This window comes from Labeo rohita, chromosome 3 (genome assembly GCF_022985175.1).
Source record: "Labeo rohita strain BAU-BD-2019 chromosome 3, IGBB_LRoh.1.0, whole genome shotgun sequence".
NCBI lineage: Eukaryota > Metazoa > Chordata > Actinopteri > Cypriniformes > Cyprinidae > Labeo > Labeo rohita.
This window is the reverse complement of record NC_066871.1, coordinates 53,205,837-53,233,141: the sequence shown is the minus strand read 5'-3', so window position 1 is coordinate 53,233,141 and position 27,305 is coordinate 53,205,837. Positions and strand designations below refer to the sequence as shown.

At 37.5% G+C, this 27,305-nt stretch overlaps 1 protein-coding gene and 1 long non-coding RNA gene across 2 annotated transcripts in view; both read left to right on the top strand.

Annotated features, from left to right (window-relative positions):
• LOC127162788 (uncharacterized) overlaps nt 1–27,305 on the top strand; it is a 528,566-nt gene that overhangs the window by 312,531 nt on the left and 188,730 nt on the right. The window lies entirely within an intron of this gene.
• Nucleotides 15,815–16,474, top strand: LOC127162485 (uncharacterized). Its single transcript, XR_007827367.1, has 3 exons — nt 15,815–15,885; nt 16,146–16,244; nt 16,411–16,474. It is a non-coding gene; the product is annotated as an uncharacterized LOC127162485 (long non-coding RNA).

The window sequence follows — 27,305 nt, the reverse complement described above, 5'->3', positions numbered from 1 at the left end:
GTGACGTGCTGCGAACCGTTTCGATCAGGCTGCTGAAGTCCCTCTTCAGAACCTCCGTCTGCCGCAGCTTGGTGTCGTTCACCCCCGCGTGCAGGACGATCGCGCCGACGCTCTCGCCGTCCTTCAGGATTGCGGGTATCTGTGCAGAAACATCGAGAACTCGAGCACCAGGAAAACAGTGGGTGTGGACTTTACCTTTAGCTAAAGTAGCACGGACGTACCGGACAATGGAGGGGGCGAGGTCCTCGGCCGGGGCCTGGCTCGCGTCTTCCGCTGCTGCTGCACCCAGGGTCCGTGGTGTCCCGGCGCCGGAGTGAAGGACATCTGGGAAGATCACGTCCAGGGTGCACGGGAGCTGTGCAGAAAAGCACACGGAGTAGAGGTGGTCAGAGTGTTAGTATCGCACTGTATACTTACCCGGGAGGATTCCAGAGCGGCTCTCCGCTCTCTCAGCTCGGTCCGCCTCCCCAACAGCTCCTGAATCTGCTTCTCCACGGCCTCCAGCTCGAACGTGTCCTCACCTGCACTCAAAGGTGGACACAAATTTGCCATTAAAGCAAGTAACAGTGAGTAAACAATGGTAATGTGTGTAAATAGTGTGTAAACAATGCAGGCAAGATTAGCGGCAACCACGCTGGTGCTGCTAACGGGCTATAAGATAGCGGATTGGGGAAATCAAAACAAAACTAGTGATAACAAGGCAATCCGGTTGTTTTAGTTATAAAATACAAAAGGGGGTAAATTCACACGTTATAAGAAACGAAAATGATGGTGTATAAAATTGATTTTAGATTGAAAAATAGGCCATAAGAAATTAACTTGACGGAGCTCAAACTCTAAGCGTGCGACCGCAACAAATGGGAAGTGAGGTGCTCTCGGATGGGTTCTTGAGCACTGAATGCCTGCTGACACTTTGGAGATCATGTCCGCAAACATTGATGCAAATTTTCAAATAGAAGTTTCAAATTTCATAAGAATCTTTATTAATAAACTGCATTTTTGAACTATAAACAAGTACATTCTCACCTGAAAACCTCTTAAAACTACATTTCGTGACGCAAAACGCCTGTTGGAGTTCTGATATTGCTCTAATATCGCATTCCTGTCAGCCAATCAAATTCAAAGACTGGAACGAATTGTTGTATATAATATAATATAATATAATATAATATAATATAATATAAATGACTAATCAATAAATTAATCAATGAAATTGGTATATAAATGGTTAAAATGTTTATTAAAAAATATTATATGATTAAATGGAATAATAAAAGGATTAAATTATTAAATATTATAATTCAGTAATAAAGACAAAGTGCAAAATTTATAAAGCAGGAAGTACAGGGACTTCTCTCTGTAATTATATTTAAAATGTCCAAATAATATGTTCTAATATTAAAATAAATAGTTATTTATTATATTATATCTTTTATATGTACGATATGTCCACAGCCATCAAGACAATTAATAACTGCTATGTCTAATCAATCAACCACATTTAGGTAAAGTGATAAAGAAGTTCAAACAAGTTTTTCATTAACATTTTACTCTTTACTAACAGCCCCCGCTGCAACCAAACACATCAGGACTCTTGGGTTTCTTCATGCGCTTCTTCCAAATATTATAATGTTTGTGGCTTTTTTCATCTGGGGTTTTATGGAAGGTGAGTGTTTTATGCTCATTACATGATTGAAGAATTAAATTAAAAAAAAAAAAAAACACATGACTCTGACATCTCAAGTTCGATCTGCTCACACATTGTGTCATGGTCATTTTTCTCTCAATATTTTAAATATTTTAGCTATACACTGTAAAAAATAAAAAACAATTTGTTGAGTCAGCTTAAAATAATTTGTTACCCTGCTGCCTTAAAATTTTAAGTTCAGTCAACTAAAATAAGTTTGGTCAACTTGAAATGTTAAGTTGTACTAAGTAACAACTTAGATATTTGTGTTTGCTTAACTTAACTTAACAGATGGGTAAGTAACCCAGCTGCCTTAAAATTTTAAGTTGATTCAACTCACATATCTAAGTTGTCACTTAGTATAATTGAACATTTCAAGTTGAATAAACTTGAGTTGACTGAACTTAAAATTTTAAGGCAGCCAGGTTACAAATTATTTTAAGTTGACTCAACAAATCGTTTTTTTTACAGTGTATGAGCTAATCCTTTTCATGAAATATCTGAATATGTTGCAGGTTTTCTGTCTGAGACGGTCTCTTGCTGTGCTCTTTATATTCTGAGGCCTCTGATGTTGATTTATGTTGCACCATATTTAGAGAAGATGTCAGGTTTGCATTTTCACCTAATACATGATTGTTTTGACACTTAAATACATTTCCTTAACATGAATGTGCAATTTCAAAATATTTTTATTATTGATAATAATCTTTTATCTACAATGATATACACTGCCATTCAAATTTTTGAGGTCAGTGAGATTATTTTAAAGAAATTAATACTTTTATTCAGCAAAAGCACAATAAGACATTTATTTCAAATCAGTTATGTTATTTTGAGCTTTCTTTTCATCAAAGAATCCTAAACTGAATTTTTCATATTGTCCACAAAAATATGACACAGTTTTCAACATTGATAATAATCATAAATGTTTGTTGAGCAAATCAGCATATTAGAATGATTTCTGAAGGATCATGTGACACTGAAGACTGGAGTATTGATGCTGAAAATTCAGCTTTGATCACAGCCATCAATTACATTTTGCAATGATTGCAATAATATTTCACAAAATGACTGCTTTTACTATAGTTTTGATTAAATAAATGCAGCTTTGGTGAACATGAGAAAATTATTTCAAAAACAATTGAACGCCTCAAATTTTTAGCAGTGTACTAAATTAATCCTATCTCTGTTTACAGGTTATGCTCTTTTCACTGAAATCTTCATTTACATGGTAGTTTATTGTGCAGGTTGGTAAATACAAACATTTTACCACAGTTTTCACATTCAAATGAAGTGCTTCATATAACTAGTGAGTCATTCCTTTAAGATTGCAAATTTGTTCTGTTATTTTTCCTGTTGTGTTTCAGTTCTTTTGAGTCATTCTTGGGAAAGACTTGTACATTTTCCTGAATCTGACAAAGTCAGTGCAGCGGCCTTGTTTGGAGGCTTGATTCTGTTTTTTGTCATTGGCTTCATTTACCGTAAGTTTCTGTTTCCATTCATGCTAAGATGAAACGTAATACAATTGTTTTATACATGACATCCATTTCAGGCAGCATGACAACTCAGTGGGTAGTAGTGTTGTTTTTGGTGGCCTGTTTTAATTTTAGTTTTAGTCTTTGTGTGAAGCTGTCATTTTATTTTTTATTAGTTTTAGTCACGTTCATACTCTTTTTAGTCTAGTCAACTTTCAGTCAACTAAAAGTCGGAGCATTTTAGTCTTATTTTAGTCAGATTTATCCATGACTATTTTCGTCTAGTTTTAGTCGACAAAAACTTGATGACATTTAGTCTAGTTTTAGTCAATGAAAATTCTTAGTCTGACAAAACTAGCTACAGTATTTGGCCAACAAGGGATGCTTAGCAGTGTTGGGCAAGTTACTTCCAAAATGTAACACATTATAAATTACTAGTTACGGTCTTTTAAAAATAATTAGTTATATTACAATATTACTGTCTCTGAATTGTAATGCGTTACACTACTTTTGAGTTACTTTCACCAAAATATCCACAGAAATATGACTAGGCATTATAAAATACGAAATGTAGTTTATTGCAGCTTATTATGCATCCAGTGAAGGGTAATGAGGTAGGTCTATATAACATAGAATTATAAAATCATATTTAGACAGGCTACCGGGATGTAAGTCTAAATTAACGTTATGGTTTAGGTTAAACACAGATAAGCACAAAATTATTACATTTATAAATAATGCCGGTAAATAAAGTGAAATATTGTAATGTACAAACAATAAACACAATACCTAGCCTATAGACTATTTTGAACGGTTTTCGGAACAAAACAAGAATAAAATATATAAGTTGCTAAACAAGCCAAGACAAATTAGGCTCATTTAAAGCGAAACTGAAAGAAAACCCGTTGTTCTCACGCAGCCTACATTCGACATGAACCCAATAAAATGTGTCCATATTCGCGATGTATTTGAATGCTAAACTATTATTTATTAGTAAAACAGACTTTGTACTTAACGAGCGCAAAAACATCCTCACATGAGCAAATATGTGTTTGTCCCGACCTCAGGCTGAACGACACGGACTGTACTACGCAGTACGCATTATTTTAATGTTTGTTGACTGTATTTTATTCTGATAATGAACAGGCTGTATGTGTGTGCGTGAGGCGCGATCTAACAGTGGAAACAAACGACAAAAAAATACTCAGTCATTTTTGGTCCTACAGATCATTCGAAATTGCAGTGTGTTTACTTTTATTTCTGTCATCTCGTGTTTCTTTCCGTGAACTTTCGACGAGCGCCGCGCCACATGAACCAAACTTATGTCACTCAGCAGCATATGTCACTCAGCCTTTTCCTTTCGTTTTGTTAATCTGTTAATTAGGCTATTTAAGTTAAATATATTTCGCGTTTTCATTCATTTTATATATAGACTATGATTTGATAAAAACAGATTTTGTTATTTTTAGTTTAACTTATTTTTTGTTGCTTGTCTACGCTCTTCTCCGACCCCGCAGCTCTTTCTCTCTCTCTCTCTCTCTCTCTCTCTCCGTTAGTTTAGTGTCAGTGGCATCAATCCAAGTGTTTCCAAGAGTTATTCGTTCAGTTTCTCCTTGTTGAGAGTTTGCTGTCGCACATAGATTACACCTGATTCTGCATTCTTATTCTTTTCTCTGATGAAATGAATAAAACGGGAGTGTGTCCATCTCACACATGTAGAATCCGTCTCTGCAGTCATCTTAACCATCGAATTCCAGCAACAGGAAATAGAAAAACTATTTTACACGCAGATTTTTTTCTCTTGGTGTTGCGGTGTTGGTAAATTCCCTACTTAATTTTGAGTTAAAATATGTTGTTGTAACTTGCGTTACTGAGATTGTAGCGAGAAATAGTATTACCCAAATTTCATTAGTAATGCATTATATTACTATTACTAAACAAAACGAAATAACGTTATGACTTTTCTTTTCGTCTCGTTTTGATCATCGAAAACGAAGAGACATTTTAGCATAGTTTTTATTTTGTAAACCACATTTAGTCTCGTTTTTATTCGTCAACGATATTGCATTATACATTTAATTATAGTCATCGTCACATGACCAGCATTTACGTTGCGTCTCGTCTCTTTTCCTCACGTGATAAAGGTTCGTTGACGACGACATTTAGTCATAATTTTCGTTGACGAAAGCAGCACTAGGGGGTAGCACTGTCACCTCACAGGCCTCCCCATGTAGAGTTTGCGTGTTCTCCCTGTGTCTGTGTGGGTTTCCTGTCAGTGCGCAGTTTTCCCTCCCAATCCCAAGACATGCAGCACAGATGAATTGGATATTATAAATTGCTCATAGGTATGAATGTCAGTGTGAATTTGTGTGAGCCCTGTGATGAACTGCTCATCCATTCAGGGTATTTCCCTGCCTGTGGCCAAACTTGCATCTGAATTCCAAATTCTTGAAGATCACATGGGAAATTAATCATAACCCACATTAATGCTTTAGTTAGTGTTCATTTAAATGCCTTACCACTTCTAACCAATAATTAATTTGTATTAAAAAAAAAAAAAAAAAAGTTTCTTTTTGAAACATTTCTTAATTCTTTTATTTGTACATTACAAAGTAAATTACAAAGAATAATGATTTATTCAGTATGTGTCAGTTCTGTCATCTTGTTTTTGAGATTAAAAAAGAAAAAAAAAACTGTTATTATACATAATACACTGTCAGAAATAAAAGGTGCAGTTCTGTCGCTGGGGCGGTACCCTAAGGTACAAAGTGAAAAGGTACAAATATGTACTTTTAAAGTACTAATATGTACCTTTAAGGTATCAATATGTACTGTTTAGGGGTAGGTAAGGTAGAAACATGTACCTTTTCACTTTTGTACCTTAGGGTATCGCCCCAGTGACAGAACTGTACCTTTTTTTATGAGAGTGTAGGGCAGAATTGAAGAAAACTTTTGGATTAATTTTTTGACTTTCATTTTTCTAGTTTTGACTAAAAAGAAGGAGATTCAATGCTGTGGAGAAATATGGAAATGGATATGGAATAAATTAGCATTTGTATCTGGATTCTTCTTTTTACTTCTTCCTACATTACAGTTCACCCTTGTGTTCTTTGCTTTTAGAGCCGGCAGAGGAGGTTAGTGACCCTTTACCAAATCTATTGTTTTGTTTTTTTTCTTTTAAAGAACAGGAAAATATTCATAAATGAAAAAAATCTTTGATTACTGACATAACCTTCTCTGAGAAGGGAACAAGACGTTCTGTATAGCTTTAACTGATGCTATAGGGAAACACCACAGGTCTGGCTTGCTTAACACCATTGCCCTCCAATGGCGAATGGCACTCAAGTGCACAAAATAAGCTAAGTGGCAATCTTTCTACTGAACAAGAAGCCCATGTTACTACGAAGGGTGCTCCACATAAGCAGAGATGTTAACCACAGTGACACAATAGCAATCGCAATACATGGTACAGCTTTTATAAGCGGCATAACCACACAATAATAGCAGCAAACACAAGTCATATGGGGCACTCGACACTGCATATGCACGGTATTGTTATCGTGGGTATTTCAAAATACCAAAAATAATTATTTATTAAAAAATATTCTGAATTTTGAATGCATTTTAAGAATTATTTTCCCATTAACTGGTTAAATGCACGACACTGCTGTAAGCTGCGTCAAAGACGCGTGTGCACTGTGACGTAAACAAGCACGGATGAGAAGTGCATGGCGGAGCACGTGAGAGACGTTCTAGATGAAAACGCACATTCAAGCACCATTCACACTACAAGCGACATGCAGCGACAAAGCAACCCGATCCCATTCATTTCAATGTAGAGCTGGCGATGCAACACAGTTCAGAATCCTTCAACTTTATGCAAATGAAGAGCGACTTTTGGAAGCGACGGTCAATAGGAAAGAAGACTGTAGAGCTCATGTGATCATTCTCCTCTCAGCTGTAGATAAACATACGGAATGGAAAAAAGTAGGCTTTGCTCCTCATTCTTTTTTGTTTGTATGTACAGATTTAATTCATATTTATACTATATTTAATAAATGGACATTACTTCCGCTACTGTTTGGACACTCTTGCTTACTTTGCTGCCTGTTTATATACTTTTCTTCGATTTTTCTACGATTTTAACTTCAGCAGATCAGCACAGTGCTCAAAGAACACATTTTTTGGCACAAACACTAAAACTGAAAAAAAAAAATCAGGATTGGAATAATACTACGAAAAGGAAGACTCTTTGTTTCCCACTTCCAGCAGCTTACATTCCAGAGATGGGAAAACACAGCTCTCTACTTTCAAACAGACAAGAAAGAAAATGCCTCTTCTGGAATCTACTTGCTGCACAAACTGCACAGACTTCTACAAAGGATTGTGGTTCTTGAAACAAAGTTACTTGCTGGACTTCCAAAACACGCGGAACACACAGCAGACCGTCGTCACGGACCCCCTCAGCATACAGCCGGTGAGTCCTGTAATCTAGTGAATCTCAACAATTTATAAGTGTAGAAAAACAAACCAAAACTGATCTACACACTAATCAATGGCACAAACAGGGAGCAAGACCCAAAGGCATACTGCTGGATTAGCATCCTCTACCCCAGATACGACTATGACAAGACTTGCAAACACTGGTTTTCTACCACCTCCTATACACATTTGAAGCATTAATGAATGTGGGTGAGGAATCCCCAAATGTGATTGACCACGGATCGTATCAGCCGACAGCTAACATCACTACAAACAGGTGCTCAAAGGCATTCAGCTCAGAGTGCAGCAAAGCCCAGGACTCTGATAGTGGGTGACTCCATTATCAGAAATATCAGTAGCAGGACTACAACTACATGCTGCTTTCCTCAAGCAACCGTCTCTGATGTGAACAGGGAACTTCGGAACATCCTAATGAAGCACAAGACTGAAAATCGAATCATTATCCATGTGGGGAAGAATGATATTCGGAAAGAGCAGTCAGTACTCCTTAATTGTCTGTTATCTACCATTAATTCCATTTTTGATAAAATAAAATAATATTGCTTGGTGATTTCAACAAGAATTGGTTGGATAAATCATCTGATAAAGAAAAAAAAAATTTAATAGTTTAAATCTTACACAACTAATTACTCAGCCTATTAGAGTTACTGGTCGATCACAGTCCCTTCTTGGTTGGATACTTGTCTTACATCCTAATAGATTTTAAAGGGCAGGTGTAATGTCTGACTGCTTTAGCGATCACTCTATTATATTTTGTGTATGGAAAATTAAATGACCTAAATCCCCTTATTAAATTAATTTAAATGTATTTATTCATGATTTGATTTCTATAAATTGGGATAGATATTATTTAATTCCTGATGTACAAGATGCTTGGGATTTTTTTTATATACAGAGTTTGTTAATGTTGTGGACAAGCATGCTCCCTGGAAAACTATTAGGGTTAGGGGTAGTCATCTCCCTTGGATTAATTCTGAACTTCTTAGTCTCTTTAGGCAAAGGGATAAAGCATGGTCAGTATTTCATCAGACAAAAAGTAATGCTGATTGGGAAGTTTATAGGCAGTTGAGAAATTTGAGTAAGACAAAAGTATGAAATGCAAAATCTACTTATTATAAAGAAGGTCTTTCTCAGCATTTTAAGAACTCCAAAATATTTTTAGAATAAAATGAAAAACTTATTCAGTAGTTCAGATAAACATTTAATTAATCAAATTAGAGTTAATAATACAATATTACATGATTCTTTATCGATTGCTCAGTTATTTAATCAGTATTTTTCATCAGTTTTCTACTTTAGTATCTGACTCTTATTTTAATACTGGTACTATTCATGATAATTTATCTTGTAGTAGTTCTTTTAAATTTAGGTTGATTTCACCTATCGAAGTTCAGAATGCTATTAATGAATTAAGTGGGACTAGTGGTGTTGGATTGGATGGTATTAAAAATAAGTTTCTTAAATTATCCTCTAATATTCTTATGTATCCACTTGCTGAGTTATTTAATTTGTCTTTGTCCACATGTGAGCTGCCTGCTATTTGGAAATGTGCACGTATTACTCCATTGTGCAAGGGAGAAAATGTACTTGAACTCAATTACACACCTATATCTATAATATGTTCAATATCTAAAGTTTTTGAAAAACTAATATATAAACAACTTTCAGATTATTGAAGTATTAATAATATTTTGTCACCGTATCAATCTGGCTTTAGGTCCAGTCACTCTACAACTACTGCACTGCTTAAATCAAAGCCTTTGATTTAGTTGATCGATATTTACTTTTAGATAGACTTCATGATACTGGTTTATCTGAAAATGCAATTAGGTGGTTTAATACATACTTGCATAATAGAAAACAGTGTGTGTCAGGCATTCACCACAGCCACCCCCACCATCCACGTAACAGCACACCTGCTCCCAGTCACCGGAGTACTGATTTGCCACACCTGGTTCCACTTAGCACTTCCCTATTTAAGACTCTAGCTCTCAGTATCTCTGGTATCTGTCATCTGGTCTACTGTTCACACCCTGATGTTAGCTCCAGACCTCTCCTCATTCTCTCAACCGGACTCTCCCGCTATCTGCCTGGATTCCTCGTTTAATTCCCCAACAGACTCATTACTTCAGCCCAACTTGTTCAAGAACTTTCAGATAAGCATTCTCATTGCTCAACCCTTACTCACACTCTATATTTTCAGCTTTGTTAATAAAACTCCCAGTTGATTTGCACCTAATCTCTGTCTTTGGTCTCATCCCTGCAATATTGTGACAGTGTGTAGTATTAAATGGGAGTAAGCCTGATTTTTTTTTTTTTTTTTTCTTTTTTTTTTCTTTTTTTGGTTCAACAAAGAGGCGTGCCCCAAGGTTCAATATTGGGACCACTTCTTTTTTTCCATTTATGTTAATAATTTACCATTAACTTCCAGTAATTGTAAAGTTCAACTTTATGCAATCACACCATCATATATGTATCTAATTCTGATATTCTACAAATTCAGTTATCTCTTCAGTATAATTTTAATATTTTACAAGATTGGCTTTTGGATAATAAATTAGTACTTAATAAAACCGAGTTGTATATTATGATTTTTGGTTCTAGACAGAAACTTAAATCTAAAAGTAATCCTTGTTATATCATGTAAAGACGGTAATTCTTTGCATAAAGTTGATATTATCAAATAGCTTGGAGTATGGCTTGATTCTGAACTTTCTTTTAAATCACATATTAATCATATTCTACATAAAATCAATTTTGGAATTAGTACATTTACATCGATCTAGATATTGTTTTTCATATAGTGTTCATAAGAAACTTGCTTCTCAACTTATACTTCCAATCTTTGATTATTGTGATGTTGTTTATCAATCTGCATCAAAATTAGATCTTGCTCCACTTAACACAGTATATAATAGACTTTGCAGATTTGTTTTGGGATGTTCTTTTTATACCCGTCATTGTATAATATATGATGCACTCCAGTGGCCATCTTTGCATACAAGAAGACATATTCATTGGCTTCAATTTCTTTTCAAATGTATGTATTTTAATCATCCTAGTTATTTACAACAATATTTTGTACCTTTTTCTTCAAACTATCAAGTTAGACATTCTGTTCAGACCTATTTCTTTGTTCCTTGTGTCAAAAAAAAAAAAAAAAAAAAAAAAAAAAAAAAATCAATTGGTAAAGAGCTGGTTTAAAGCCCCTGCTGACTGGAATAATTTACCTGCTTATATTCGAACTATTACATCATTTAAGATGTGTAAGCAAACTTTGTTTTCATGGTTTGCTTTGTACATGTTATTATTGGAAATGGTACTTTTTTGTTTTGTTTTTATATATATATATATATATATATATATATATATATATATATATATATATATATATAGTTAATAGCTAAAAGCAGTTTCCCCTTGTTTTGTGTGAACCCTTGGTATTTCTAACTGACTCGATCCTAATGATCTGAGTGGTCTGTTAGGTTTATATTCAGTGAGCATATCTGCAATGTATTTAGGTCCTAGGCCATTGAGTGATTTATAAATGAGTAAAAGTACTTTAAAATCAATTCTAAATACAACTGGAAGCCAGTGTAGGGACCTGAGGACTGGTGTGATATGCTCAGATTTTCTGGTTCTAGTCAGAATCCTGGCAGCAGCATCCCAGAAAGCCCGACCCAGTTTTCCAGTCTCTCTAGAAGAATGTTATGATCTAACTTGATGGCATTACTTTTTGTCTCTAGAGTTACTAACTAAGTCTTAGTTTGATACCTAATAGGCCACAGATTAGAAGGGTCAGCTGTACGGCTTGAGAAGGCCTTACACTTTCTATCACGTGATAAAACAGAGATAGAGAAAGCTACAGGCACACTGGGTTCCCGCTTGTTCTGTAAACATTTCTGAGTGTTGCTGCTATCGTAGCGGGGACCCGACACGTATCACTGAGAGCTGTTATCAGTTGTTTTTGGTTCACCTACAGCAGATGGAGGAGGGTTTGGGCCCTGGCGTTGTGGCAGCAGCCGGAGAGCTCTTGAAGGAGGAGGAGGGCGAGCTGGGCCCACAGGATTTGGTGGTTGTGGTGCCCGCCGTTTTTTAGTTGATATCTGGGGGGTTGCAGCAAAAGAGTGGGAGAGTCTGGTTCCAGCATATACCAGTTCCTCCATTTTCTGTGAGAAGCTTAGAAGTGGAGATGCTGGAGAGAGGGATAATGTGTTTGGTGAGCGGGGCTCTAGCTCTGGTGTTTTTGGTGGCTGAAATATGTTGTCCTGGCTTCCCTGGCTGTTTACCAGAAAGTCGTCCTTCGGCGCTGAGTCTTGGAGCTGTTGTAGTACGTCACAGTCTGTCTGTGATGAGCTCTGTGGGCAGGGCTGAGCCGGGATGGTGAGCCTTTCATGGACTTCCTGTTTCATGGCATTAATAGCATGCATTAGCACTTAGTAAGTGTTTCTAGCATGCTTAGCACGAAATGGCATATTTTGCTGTGCTTTTAATAGTCCATCACAGTGTTAAACATGTCACTTCCGGTTGCCAGCAGGTGGTGCTATGACTATAACCGAATATGAGCATGTAGATATCTTCAGGCCAGGACTCTTATCAAACATGTGAAGATTGGGGCAGACTGAGAGGGTGCTCGCTGCAGAGCCAAATGGGAGGAGCTGGAGCTCTAGCTCCCCCTCGCTGGAGGTAATGGGTGGAGATAGACACCTAAACACACCCTAACCCTATCCTAAACATAACTCCACCCATTAGTTCACACAGAGGTGGAGCTGGACATCCAGAGAGGAGGAGCTGGAGGCCATTCGGCTCTGCAGTGAGCAGTACTTGGGCAGATTGGACATTGTTTGCATGAATTACAACAACTTCCTGTTTCACGGCTTTAACAACATGCTTTAGCACTTAGTAAGTGTTGATAGCATGTTTGAGCATGTTTTTAGCAAGTTTAGCACTCAGTGTTTTATTTTAGTGTGTTGCTAATAGTGTATCACAGTGTTAAACGTCACTTCCTGCTGACAGTAGGTGGCGTTATGACTATAACTGAATATTGGCATGTAAATGTGTTCAGGCCAGGACTCTTATCAAACATGTTATTGCATGTTTCTAGCATGTTGCAACCCTATTTAACACTTGTTGATACTTTTTAAAATGTTGCTAGGCATCCATAACAGTATTAAACATGTCACTTCCTGTTGCCAGCAGGAGGCGCTATGACTATAACTGAATATGGGCACTGACATGTGTTCAGGACCGGACTCTTATCACACCTGTGAAGTTTGAGGCAGATCAGACATTGTTTGCCTGAGTTACAGCAACTTCCTTTTTCATGGCGAAACATCGAACTTTGTCAGGCCGCCACGGACACGCCCCTCAACGAAAACTCTAGATCTTCGCAATTTAGCATCGCAAGGGCCTTATGATAACACTCAGAAAATTTGAAGATGATCGGATTAAAACTGTAGGAGGAGTTTGTTAAAGTACGAGGCCTGAAAATGGCAAAAAACTGCACAAAAATCATACAGGAAATTCAATATAACGGACTTCCTGTTGGGTTTCGGATGTTGTACCAGGAGACTTTTTTGTAGGTATTATTGTGTTACACCTGTGTACCGAGTTTCGTACATGTACGTGAAATGTAGCTCGAGGCGCACTCCGTTGAAATGTTACAGGTGGCGCTATCGAGCCATTTTGCCACACCCACTTCTGAAAACCATATCAGATGTAAATTTTCGCCCGGTCTGATGCGCGTGCAAAGTTTCATGAGTTTTCGAGCATGTTTAGGCCCTCAAAAAGACTTTTCATTTTGAAGAAGAAGAAGAAGAAACGGAGCAATTCCAATAGGGTCCTCGCACTGCAGTGCTCGGGCCCTAAAAAAAAAAAAAAATCCTTTCTTAGTCGTATTAAATATATATATTGAACATCCAATAGTATACATGTATATGCAAGTAATTTCTAGGTGTATATGCACGTGTTTTATGTATTAATAAGCGAAGTTTGATTTAAACCCTACGTGGCGCCTCATAACTGAAAGTATACTTTTATATAAGTGGGCCAATTTAGTTCCAAGGAGTATTGAAATAGTACATTTAAAAGTATACTGAGTGTACTAGTATACTACTAGTACACTGATATTTGTATACTTACTAAATAAAGTGTACTTAAAAATATGCTTGAACTTTACTATACTTAATGCAGTCATCCCCACGTGTCTCAAATCCACCTCCATAATTCCAGTACCAAAGAAGTCCCCTGTGTCTTGTCTGAATGACTACCGTCCCATAGCACTGACCCCAATCATGATGAAGTGCTTTGAGAGGTTAGTCATGCACAATATCAAAACCAGCCTCCCCAACACACTCAATCTGTTCCAGTTTGCATACCGTCCAAACCGCTCCACGGACAATGTCATTTCCTTCACCCTCCACCTGGCTCTTACTCACTTAGAAAACAAAGACTCTTATGTTAGAATGCTGTTCATTGACTTCAGCTCAGCATTCAACACAATAATCCTAAAAAAAGCTCATCAACAAACTAAACCTGCTGGGCCTTAACACCTCCCTTTGCAGTATTGTGAAGGACCCCACCCATCCATCCCATTATCTCTTCCAGCTCCTGGAATCCAGCATCAGAGTTGCTCAACAGCTTTTCCCCCCAAGCTGAGAGCCCTCAATTCCAACCACCTCACCCCCCTCTGAAACCTTATGCACAGTGTAAACTGTTGAAAAACTCAAAACAGTGCAATTCTAAGTGTGCTACACACAGGTGAGTGGTCTAGACAAACCACCTGTAGAAACACTCTTTTCTTTCTATGCACCAGACACTTTCTTTTTGACACTCCATGTTACAAGGACCTAATAAGGACTTAATGTTTACTTGTCAATGTACCACAAATATTGCACTGTTTGCTTCTTAACCTTTAAATACCTCTTCTGTACATTATCATGCAGAGTTATTATGTAAATTTCTTGTATAGTCTGTCTTAGATTATGTGTATGTATAGTCAATTATTTATAATATATGTATAGTTAGATCATCACTTTCAGTAAGTTACCTATGTATAGGTTTAAAAAATTGTTCCTATTTAAAGGTTAAGAAGCAAACAGTGCAAAGGAACAGGGTTGGGAAACACTGGGGTAGAGGATGCTAATGCAGCAATATGAGATACTTGTGACAATCTGATGTGTCGAGTGCCTTTGGGTCTCGCTCCCTGTTTGTGCCATTGATTAGTGTGTCGATCAGTTTTGGTTTGTTTTTCTACACTTATAAATTGTTGAGATTCACTAGATTACAGGACTCACCGGCTGTATGCTGAGGGGGTCCGTGACAATGATCTGCTGTGTGTTCCGCCTGTTTTGGAAGTCCAGCAAGTAACTTTGTTTCAAGAACCACAATCCTTTGTAGAAGTCTGTGGCAGTTTGTGCAGCAAGTAGATTCCAGAAGAGGCATTTTCATTCTCATCTGTTGAAAGTAGGCGGCTGTGTTTTCCCGTCTCCAGAATGTAAGCTGCTGGCAGTGGGGGGCTAAAAGTCTTCTTTTTTGTAGTATTATTCCAGTTCCGAAAAGTTTAGTTTAGTGTTTGTGCTAAAAATGTGTTGTTTGAGCACTGTGCTTGATCCACTGAAGTTAAAAGCTTTAAAGAAAAAAAAAAAAAAAAAATTGAAGAAAAGTACATAAACAGGAAGCAAAACACGAAGCAATAAGCAAGAGCATCTGAACAGTAGCGAACAGTAGTGAAGCAAGGGACAAGTACATTGAGGTTATAGTACGTTGAAGAATGATCATATGACATTTTACATTCGCCATGTGACCTGAAAATCCAGAAAATAAATAAATAAATTAAAAAAATAATAAATAAATATTCCTTTTTTGAATTACCTGAAAAACCACCTTATGTGAGCTAAACAACTTTTGTGTGATAAATGGGAGTTTTTGCAAAATTGATGTGTCTCCATTAGGGAATATTTTCAATTCGCAATTTCAGTTTGCACAATGTGAAGGGTGTAGCCTAATGGAACACAGCTAGTTGAACTTTTAGAGAGCAGTCGACACACTGAGAATTAACCTGTAGTCAAACATCTTAAAAAAGGCATGTTAACATTATATATTTCTCAGTAAACATCAATATTATTCTTCTGTTTTTAGGAGCTAATATTTCCACAGCTGTCCCATTGTTCTATTTTCTGTCCGTTTCCTGTTTGTTTAAACTAGAGGAACAGACCAGCTGTGAGTATGCGATCAGTTCATATTGTCAGTTTATTCTGTATATAATTCTATATGGTCAGTGAACACATACAGTTTCAGTACTTGAACTTTCAGTTCTTCAGTTAGATTGGTCCTTTTTGATCTGAATTAATCTGTCAGTCAAAATTCACATTTCTCTGCCTTACTGAATCAAGTCATATACAGTATTTCAGTTTTGAGATATTTTCTCTGTTATCTGATTATTTTTATGTTCTTGTAAAGTAATTAAAAGTCTTTTTCAGGTATGGAATTACTCAGTAAAATAGCATGGACAATATTCATGGTAATCATGAATACAGGAATGATTATTTTACACAACACAACACTGGCAAATGAAAGAGGTATACTTATATTTCTAATATTTTCTAAATATATTTCTAATAAGGGAATAATAAGGGAATTTTAATACAGAATTAAAACTTTTTTATCTTATGTTTTTGGCCTATATAGTTTACTGAATTAATTTCAGTGACTATTCCTATTGTAAAAACTTATATCTGTGTACAGATCATTCAGGATGGATCTGTATGGTTGGATTTCAGCAGACACTGTGGATGATTGCAATTTTCATATTCATGGCGAATCCTAGAGGTGAGCTTTGACTTAAGCCCTGAATGTTTTATTATTATTTTGTACACTATATGGACAACATTATTAGGGCACAGCTCTAAATTACTGAAGTACCTAAATCAGATTTATTGCCACAGTTTTGTAAAATCAAGGGGGTGTGCGTTTCCTATTTCATATTTCAAAAACTAGTGTAAACAAACACAGAAGAAAAGTATTGCGAGAGAGAAGAGTATGTGTTCTTGTTATTGTATTTGAGAACAGAGAACAGATTATTGTCACATTCTTTTTTTCTTTTCTTTTATTTATTTTTTTATTATTATTTTTTTAATTGCCAAAACATATACTATTTACAGGTGATACATCAAATCCAAAAGGTCAACCAAGCATACATGATAGCCAACATGATTTGTGTGGGCGTGTGTATGTGTGTGTAAGGTGTAACTGGGTGTCGAGGTTGGAAGTATATAAACAAAGGAACATGTAGAAAAGTACAACAGACATAACAATAATAGAAAACAAAAATATTAGTAGTATTAATAAAAACAACTCCAACAACAATAGTAATAATGATAATAAAAATAAAGCTATTAAACGGAAAGATATTATAAAGCTGTCTCTGGGCCCTCCGTGAGCACGGCCCAATTAAACCCCCGCCCATGTCACTGTACGATAGCCATCAAGGAGAGGTGCTATGGGGGCACAGGGCCCAAAGTCCAACCCCCCGGGCTGCCACACACATCTTGCTTACCCTATTTGTTTGTTTGTGTTCTTTTTTTTTTTTTTACTTTTCCTCACTTTCCTACATTTATTGAAAATTCATAAATTCATGATAGGCCTATGCCAACTAATATGTGATGCATTAAAAAGTACAGTGTGCCCACGTGTGCCCCTATGTGTGTGTGTAACTTTTTTTATTTTTTTTTATTTTATTTTTTTTATTTTTGTTTTTTTCTTCTCTCTCTCTCTCTCTCTCTTTTTGTGAGTGAGATGCATTAATTCATCTCACTCACATAAAACAGATTCAGTATTCCTCAAAATGAATAAAAACCGTGAAATTCAACTCAGAATATGACGCAAACCTGCAATAATTAAATATATTAAATGATACAAATATCCTTCATGCATTTAATCCCATTTTATGAAGCAATGTCTTTGCTGCTGACCTTTGATGATCCAATTCATCCATATTAATAAGTAACATTACTCAAGATAATCTAACATTTGTCTTCCTTTTTTTATTGCTGAAGAGCTGACATGTTTTTCTTGAGTTGAGTTGTTTTACAGACATGAATTTGTGATTGACTTTTCTCAAAACCTGAGGCTTTTGGTGTGAAAAGGCTTTTACATTTGTCAAAAATAGAACTTTTTATATTAAAAACAAACAAGCAAGCCCTGACCAGATTTAAAAAGTAACACAAAAGTAACGTAACACATTACTTTCCAAAAAAAGTAACTAAGCAACGTAATTAGTTACTTTTTTAGGGAGTAACTCAATATTGTAATGCATTACTTTTAAAAGTTACTTTCCCCAACACTGGATATTAATATCTAGATATGTGATATAATTGGTGCACAGAGGAATTGGTGGTGTCTGGGATGTCACATCCAAGCAAGTAGAGTGTAATGGGAGTATAGCAGATTTACTCCAGTTGATTGTGTATTCAGAAAGTTTGAGAATGAATCAATGAGTTTAATTGTTTCTTGTAATGATGATGGGGGGTCTTGTAAATATAATAATATATCATCAGCATAAAGACTTATTTTATGATGTTTATTTAACATTTGAACTCTTTTAATGTGGCTGTTTTGACGGAGAGCTGCTGCTAATGGTTCAATGAAGATGGTGAATAGTGAAGGGGAGAGTGGGCATCCTTGTCTAGTCCCCCGGTGCAGTGTGAAGCTACGTGATGTTAGTCCATTGGTGATAACAGTGGCTGAAGGTGATGTATACAGAATTTTGATCCAGTTGATGAATGACTCCCCAAAACCGAAGAAAAAGTCTTCAATAGAGTCAACTGGAAATTCCTGTTTGACTCTATCGACGGCTTTTTCTGCATCGAGCGTGACTATAATGGTTTTTGCTTTTGTAATTGATGAGTAATACATTAAGTTAAAAAGTCTGCGTGTGTTGTTAGATGCAAGTCTGTTTTTAATGAAACCAGTTTGGTCTGGATGGATTAGAGATGGTGTGACTTTTTCTATGCTATGGGTTAGTGCTTTAGCATGAGATTAAGGGCATTAACAATTTCAAGTTCTGTTAAAGGGGCTTCAAGTGTATTTATTTGATGATTACTAAGTTGAGGTAGGTTGATATTGTTAAGAAATGAATTGATGTCTTCCTGACTCTGATCTTTTTTCAGCGGAATATAATTTACTGTAAACGTTTTGAAAGATTTGATTTATTTCTTCTGGTGAGTGTCCATAATAACTGGTATTGTTGTTTTTTCCTTATTTTGTTTGATTTGCCAAATATTTACCAGATTTGTCGCTGTGATGAAAGTTTTCTTGTCTTAGTCTATGAATTAGAAATTGGGTATGTTTATTGATTTAATTCATTTAATTTAATTTATATTTTCTTAATGTATCCAGTGTTTCTTCTGTTGGGTTATTTATGTTGATGTCTTCTAGTTCTTTGATTTTTTTTTTTTTTTTTTTTGTTCGAGTTCTGCTAGTTGTTCCTTCTCTTTCCTTTTTTTGTAAACAGAAAATGAAATTATTTTTCCTCTTAGTACAGCTTTCCCTGCTTCCTACAGAAGGGATGGAGATGATTCAGGCGAGTCATTCATCTCTAGAAAGCATGCCCACTCTCTTTTAAAATAACTGTCAAAGTCATGATCTTTCAGAAGAGATGTGTTAAATTGCCATCTAGTAATTGGTTTATGTGGGCTAATTATATTCCATTTTAATGTTACTGGGGCATGATCACCAATGACTATTGGATGAATCTTTGATTCAGAAATATTTAACATGATAGAATTACTGGTGAGAAAAAAAGTTAATGCAGGAATATGAGTGATGGACTGGTGAGAAAAATTTGTATTCTTTAACATTAGGCTGTAAACACCAACTATCGCCAAGACCAAAATCACTCATGAACTGTTTTATGGTTTCTGCAGATTGCCAAATAAGTTTATTGCCTGAACTGTTAGATCTATGTATTGTTGAATTTAGAATTGTGTTAAAGTCGCCTGCTATTATGACTGGAAAATTAAAAAAAAATTGAGATGGAAGAAAAAAAGTTCTTAAAGAAAGAAAGGGTCATCTGTGTTTGGGCCGTATAAATTGCCAGTTGTAACTGGGTTACTATTAATTGAGATGTTTATAATGACAAAACGTCCCTCAGGGTCTGTAATGGTGGCGTTATGGATATTTTTTTACTTATTAAAATACATACTCCTCTCTGTTTTGTGTTGTAGTAAGCCGAGAATAAATGACGTAACTTTAGTGATTTTATTTTGTTATGGTCAGATTCTGATAGATGTGTTTCTTGCAGAAGGCATATGTCAGCTTGTAGTTTATTTAAATGATTAAGAACTTTGATCCTCTTTGTCTGAGAGCCAAATCCACGAACGTTCCAGGTTACAAAAGTGATAGATGACATGTTTTAGTAAAAAACAAACAGAAATGCATATTAATGTGTGAGTCTGTTAGTACTGTATATGTATAAATATGAGTGTGTGTTTTTCGAAAGGGTATAGCAATGCATATATGTGTGTGTGTGTGTGTGTGTACTTGTTCTTGCTACATTGTGGGGACCAAATGTCCCCACAAGGATAGTAAAACCTATGATTAAAAATAGTAAATAATGTTTATCTGAAAGTGTAACGATGCAAACATGTTTTCTGTAAGGTGTAGGTTTATGGTTAGGGTTGGGTTAGGGGATAGACAATATCGTTTTGTCAGTATAAAAACTATAGAAGTCTATGGAAAGTCCCCACAATTCACAAAAACAAACGTGTGTGTGTGTGTGTGTGTGTGTGTGTACTTATGTAACAATGCAGTGTTGTTGGCAAATTGACAAAAACTATAGATACATAATTGACAGATTAGACATCCATAAACAAACAAACAAAATAATAATAATAATAAAAACATTAAACACAAACATCTGGTGGAACATGGGGGAGGGGGGGCACGAGACCTAGGTGCAAAGGCAAAAACACATCTTATAGATTAGAGAGAGAGAGCGAGACAGTTTAGATCAGTTTATCATTATGGCAATTATTGATTTAAGAATGTGCATGGAGTGTTCAGAAAAGCCAGGGGGTAATGTCCTTATCGCGATATAGTTGTCCATCGTTGTCCACTGTAATGATTGCCTTTTTCCTTCATTTATTTTCTGTTTTCAAATTTGGAAAAGTTGCTTTCGATGTTCGAGGACGTCCTTTGGGTATTGTTCGTTGAGACCATAGTTTGTGCCTTTAGGTTGTCTGTTTTGCTTCTGAACCAGTTCTTTGTGTTTATAGTGTTCAAATTTTGCAATGATAGTTCATGGGCGTTTGTTGTTGTTTTGAGACCTAATACGGGGAACACGGTAAAAAGTGATGGTCTGTACAGTTTCTGCTGGTAGTTTGAGTTGTTTTATCATAAAGTCCTTGACTGATTTTTCTGGCCGTCTGGAGTTTGTTCCGGGATGCCTGTGAAAACTAAATTGTCCCTCATACTGCGTGTTTCCAAGTCCAAAATGTTTTCTTTCATTGTTTTGTTTTCTGTGACAACGGACGTGAGTTGAGCAGTAAGTGCGTGAGCTGAATCCTTTAAAAAATTATTTTCTTTAGTGGCAATGTCTATTTGTTCTTGACTGAATTATAAGCTGTGCCACAGTTCCTGGAATTCCTTGTGTATAACTTCAATCAGTGCAATCATGATATCAAGTCCAGAGAGTTTATTTTCAATCGAGAGTAGAATGTCACTTTCCTCAGTGCAGCACAGCCGTTTTGGTGATGTGGATGGTGTTAAACTTGGACTGGAAGGTGAATCGGGACGAGGTCACTTGGTGATTGGGGTGAGGTTACCTTTACTTTTTTTGTTGTGATCTGATTTATCCTTGTTCATGGTGCCGCAGAGTGTGTTGTAGTGTGCGTTGATGTGTTCTTCGAGATGATCCAGACTGTATAATGTTGTAGTCCAGTTTTGAAATGGGAAAAGTGCACGATGAAAGAAATGGAGGAAAAACACAAGGGAGAAAAAAAAAGAAAGAAAAAAAATGTAGATATTTTAAAGTTGTTTACAGTCTAGCAGACGGGTGTCTCCATCTTAGATCACGCACCCAGGTCTCGTGAGGTCTCGCGTTATTCAGCCATCACCTGTCAATCCACATGTCCACAATGTCACATGTTCTTAATATAATTTCTATTAACTGTCCACTGAATTATGTGATCTGGAGGAAAGCACTGTCCGTTTTCTTCCACGTGCACGGATGTTATGAGTCAGAGCGCATTTACTCGCTAGATCTTCCATATTAAAAAAATGAACGAAACATTTTTCTACTGTTCTATACATGAAGTATGCAGAAATATGCAAGAAAATAGACATACACATACAATACACACACACACACACACACACACACATATATATATATATTAGGGGTATAACGATACATGTATTCATATTGAACCTTCACGGTACAATGAATACAGGCAATTCACCCTCAATCCAGAAGGGGGCGTCCGCAGTAATGCAACACTGTTTGATAACTGCCAGCAGAAGAACAGCGAATGCCGTGAGTTGCGCACTTGAAAACAAAGCCCACTAGATCCTGTGCTGAATCTGAACACGTCTCTCACTGACAAAGGAGTATAACGTCACTTTAAGGCTTGCCCATTCAACTGTTTGCAAAATGGAGCTTTGTGCTCATGGTTGCAGGTGCAATCATCAAACATATTTTACAGCAAGCCGTCGCCACGGTCCTGACCGTGTCGCTGTCTTTACTGGGATAAATTAATTTTTGCATTTATTCACATGCGATTTGATTAGCTCATGGTGGACTGTCACAATACACTACACTACAGCATGTTAATTAAACTCCATTTTGTGTTTTCACTAGTTATTCGCACCTGCTGCACTCCCAAAACATAGCAAAGTAAACAAAGCATCTGAGCGTATCTGCTGCTCAGATACACCTAACCCTACCCGGTACTTTATTCAAACTTTTTGATTATTTATTTTTATTTTTATTGAAAACAAATGCCTTTCCGATGTAAAATGAGATGTGAAAAGGCAGAAGAACGATTCCGGCAATAGAAGGACGCGAACTTCGGTCGTTTGCGTCCAAAAACACTAGTTACTCGCTTTTCTGCTTACGCCACTGGAAACGTGTCATAATAGCCATCTTTTGTAATGTTATGATGTCAGTGGGCAGAGGTAATGCATGTAAGCCCTGCCAGTAAATCGGCCTATTCCGTTAATTAAAAGGCACCAGAGAAAATGGCATATAGGCCTACTCCAGTCATTTTTTGGGGGGGAGAACCCACCCACATTTATTGTGCTTCTGACGCCCATGATCCTACCTATCTCATTCGGCACAAATCCAAATATTCCATAATATTTCCATATTTGCGATGTATCCAAATGCTAAACTATTATTTATAATATAAATTATAGGCTTTGTACTCCAGTCACGTTCTAACGGTGACACAGTGAGGCGGGCGCGCTGATGTTTGGTTCACTGTATTTTATTTTGATAAAGTACCAACTGCGCTGTCAAGATAGCAATGCTGGAAGCCTGGAACTGATCTGTTTTGTGTGTGTGCACCGGCGCGATTACTTAAACTGTTTCCTTATACCAGCAAAATTCACTTAAAACACTGTCATTTACTGTCTTATTAATAATGCATCACTGTAAAAGGTATTTTGTAAATTAAAGAAAACAAATAGGATGTCACTTTCTGCCATTTGAATTTCCTTTCTGTCACAAAAATGAACTGAAACTCATATGTAGAATCAGAATCAGAATTAGCTTTATTCGCCAAGTGTGCGCAAACACACAAGGAATTTGTTGTGGTTTTTTAAGGTGCTCCTGGTACATACATACATACGTACATACATACATATCTGACATGAGAACAGCGAAAACATTTAAATAAAATAAAAACTTCAAATAATAATGTGTATGGTTCTGGAACAGAAAATTTATGTACAGATTTGTGCATTATTTACTCTATATACAGCTGTATAAATAAGAGATGTGCATGTGTATTTACCTAATAATACTACAGATGGAGACAATAATTAGAAATGGAGAAAAAAAAATACAGAAATGAATTGTAGAAAACAGGTAATGATTAATGTTTTAGCTGTTTAAGCTGGAGATGGCATTTGGGAAAAAAACTGTTTTTATGCCTAGATGTTTTAGTGCTCAGGGATCTGTAGCGTCTGCCTGAGGGGAGAAGTGCAAACAGGTTGTGTCCGGGGTGAGAGGGGTCTTTGATTATGTTTCCTGCCCGTTTCTTCACTCTGGAGTTGTACAAGTCCTGAAGGTTGGGCAGGTGCACTCCAATGATCCTTTCTGCTGTCCTAACAGTCTGCTGCAGTCTTCTTATATCTGATTTGCTGGCTGCCTCAAACCAGACAGTTATAGAAGAGCACAGAACTGACTCGATAACAGCTGAGTAAAACTGTGTCATCAGTGCCTGTGGTACATTGAACTTTTCCAGTTGACGAAGAAAGTGCAACCTCTGCTGGGCTTTTTTCACAATGGAGTCAATGTGAATGTCCCACTTCAGGTCCTGGGAGATGTTAGTTCCTAGGAACTTGAATGAGTCCACTGCAGCCACAGTGCTGTTCATGATGGTGAGAGGGGTGAGCACAGGGGTGTTTCTCCTGAAGTCCACTGTCATCTTTACAGTTTTGAGTGTGTTGAGCTCCAGGTTGTTGTGACTGCACCAGACAGCCAGCTGCTCAACCTCCTGTCTGTAAGCAGATTAATGCCATCCTGGATGAGACCGATGACCGTAGTGTCATCTACAAACTTCAAAAGTTTGACAGAGGGGTCTTTCGAGGTGCAGTCATTTGTGTAGAGGGAGAAGAGCAGTGGGGAGAGAACACAGCCCTGGGGAGCTCCAGTGCTGATGGTTCGGGCGCTGGATGTGAGTTTTCCCAGCCTCACAAGCTGCTGCTTATCTGTCAGGAAGCTGGTGATCCACTGACAAATAGAGGTGGGTACAGAGAGCTGCGACAGTTTATTCTGAAGGATATCTGGAATGATGGTGTAGAAAGCAAAGCTGAAGTCCACAAACAAGATCCTTGCATAGGTCCCTGGTTTGTCCAGATGTTGAAGGATGTAGTGCAATCCCATATTGACTGCATCATCCACAGACGTGTTTGCTCAGTAAGCAAACTGCAGGGGGTCCAGCAAGGGTCCAGTAATGTCCTTCAAGTAGGCCATCACCAATCTCTCGAATGACTTCATGACCACAGATGTTAAAGCAACCGGTCTGTAGTCATTAAGTCCTGTGATTTTTGATTTCTTGGGTACAGGGATGATGGTGGAACATTTGAAGCAGGATGGGACTATACACAACTCCAGGGATCTGTTGAAGATCAATGTGAAGATGGATGATAGCTGGACAGCACAGGCTTTAAGGCAGGCTGGAGAGACACTGTCTGGGCCTTTGGCTTTCCTTATCTTCTGCTTCCTGAAGACTCTGCAAACATTACCTTCACAGATCTTAAGGGCAGGCTGAGAAACAGTAGGGGGGAGGGAGGGGGAGGGTGTTGATGGCTGTGTTGTGGGACATTCGGGTCAGGTGTAGGGTGTCAGACCAGTCTTTTGTTTTTCAAACCTGCAGTAAAACTCATTCAGGTCATCAGCCAGTTGTTGATTGGCCTCAGTGCTGGGAGATGGGCTCTTGTAGCTGGTGATGGCTTTCAGGCCGTTCCACACTGATTTCGAGTCATTTCTTGAAAGCTGTTTTTTTAACTTTCCAGAGTAGTTTAACTTTGCCACTCTTATGGCCTGTTTGTACAAGGCTTCGTCCCCACTCCTGTAGGCGTCCTCTTTGGCCTGGCGAAGCTGTTTGAGTTTTGCACTGAACCAAGGTTTGTCGTTGTTAAATGTTAAAGAAGTCCTGGTGGGTACACACATGTCCTCACAGAAACTGATGTAGCATGTCACAGTGTCAGTGAGCTCATCCAGATCAGTAGCTGCAGCCTCAAATACACTCCAGTCAGTAAGTTCGAAGCAGGCTTGTAAATCCCGCTCTGCTTCAACAGTCCATCTCTTTACAGTTCTTACTACAGGCTCAGCAGATTTAAGTTTCTGCCTGTAGGCTGGTAGAAGATGAACTAAACAGTGATCAGAGAGTCCCAGCGCTGCACGGGGGACAGAGTGATATGCATCCTTTAAAAGAGTGTAGCAGTGGTCCAGTATTGCTGTCTCTGGTGGGGCATGTGGTGTGCTGTCCATATTTTGGCAGTTCGCGGGTGAGATGAGCTTTATTAAAATCACAGAGAACGATAATGAAAGAGTCCGGGTAACGCTGCTCTGTGTGTGATCTGATCGGCCAACAGTTCTAGTGCCGTGCTTACACATGCGTCAGGAGGAATGTACACACTCACCAGAATAAACGAGGAAAACTCCTGCGGCGAATAAAAAGGCTTACAGTTAATAAAGACAGCTTCCAAGTTTGGGCATCACAGCTTCTTTAAAACGGTAACGTCTGTACACCAGCCTTCATTGATATAAAAACATAATCCACCGCCTCTCGTTTTCCCCGACGACTCGGTGACGCGGTCCGCTCTGATCAGCTGGAAGCCTGTTAGATGAAGTGCGCTGTCTGGAATGGCTCGGTTTAGCCAGGTTTCCGTGAAGCAAAGCGCAGCAGAGTTTAAAAAGTCCTTGTTTGTGCGGGGGAGGAGTTGTAGTTCGTCTGATTTATTTGCAAGGGAGCAGAGATTCACCAGATGAATACTCGGCAACGGAGTCCTAAAACCGCGCTGTCGGAAATATACACACACACACACACACACACACACATATATAAATATGTAAAATTTGCTATGCTTCAGTGGAAGATTTCTGCCACCAGGAAGAAAAACAAAAAGTATTAAAATGAATATTGTGATATTCTCACTGTGCCCACTAGATGGCAACAGTTTGGCTTATTAGCCTACCATTTCCACTCCGTAATATAGCTCTTTTAACGTTTTACTTTTCGATTTATATTTAGACTTTTAAAATCAGTATTATAACATTTAAAACATCACTTTTTTTTATCAAAGTTTAGCACTGTTTGGTTTTTAAACAGTAAGTTTTTTTTTTTTTTTTTTTTTTTTTTTTTTAATGTTTTTTTAAGAAGTCTCTTCTGCTTACCAAGGCTGCATTTATTTGACCCAAAGTACAGCAACAACAGTAAACAGTAATACACTTCAGTTCTCTCAAAGACCCCCGTCTGGATGCGGCTATTTCCCCTATTAAACAGAAGGGAGTCCGCATTCTGAATTACCTTGACGACTGGCTCATCCTGGCCCAGTCGGAGAATGAGCTACTATCTCACAGATCCTTCCTCCTCAGCCACTGGATTGCCTGGGACTCAGGGTCAATTTTGCCAAGAGAGCGCTGTCTCCCAGCCAATGGATATCGTTCCTGAGAACAGTTCTGGACTCAACCGGGGAGCACTGTGCGATAACTAACAAACCTGCTTTCAGCCACTGGTCGAAAAGGGAAGTCACCTTTGCATCAACTACCCGGAAATGCTGGCAGTATGTTTAGGCCTTCACACCTTTCTGCCAGACCTATGGGGACACCACGTCTTAGTCTGCTTGGACAACATGATGGTGGTATCTTATATAAATCACCAGGATGGTTTCTCCTCGAAGCGCCTCTTCAT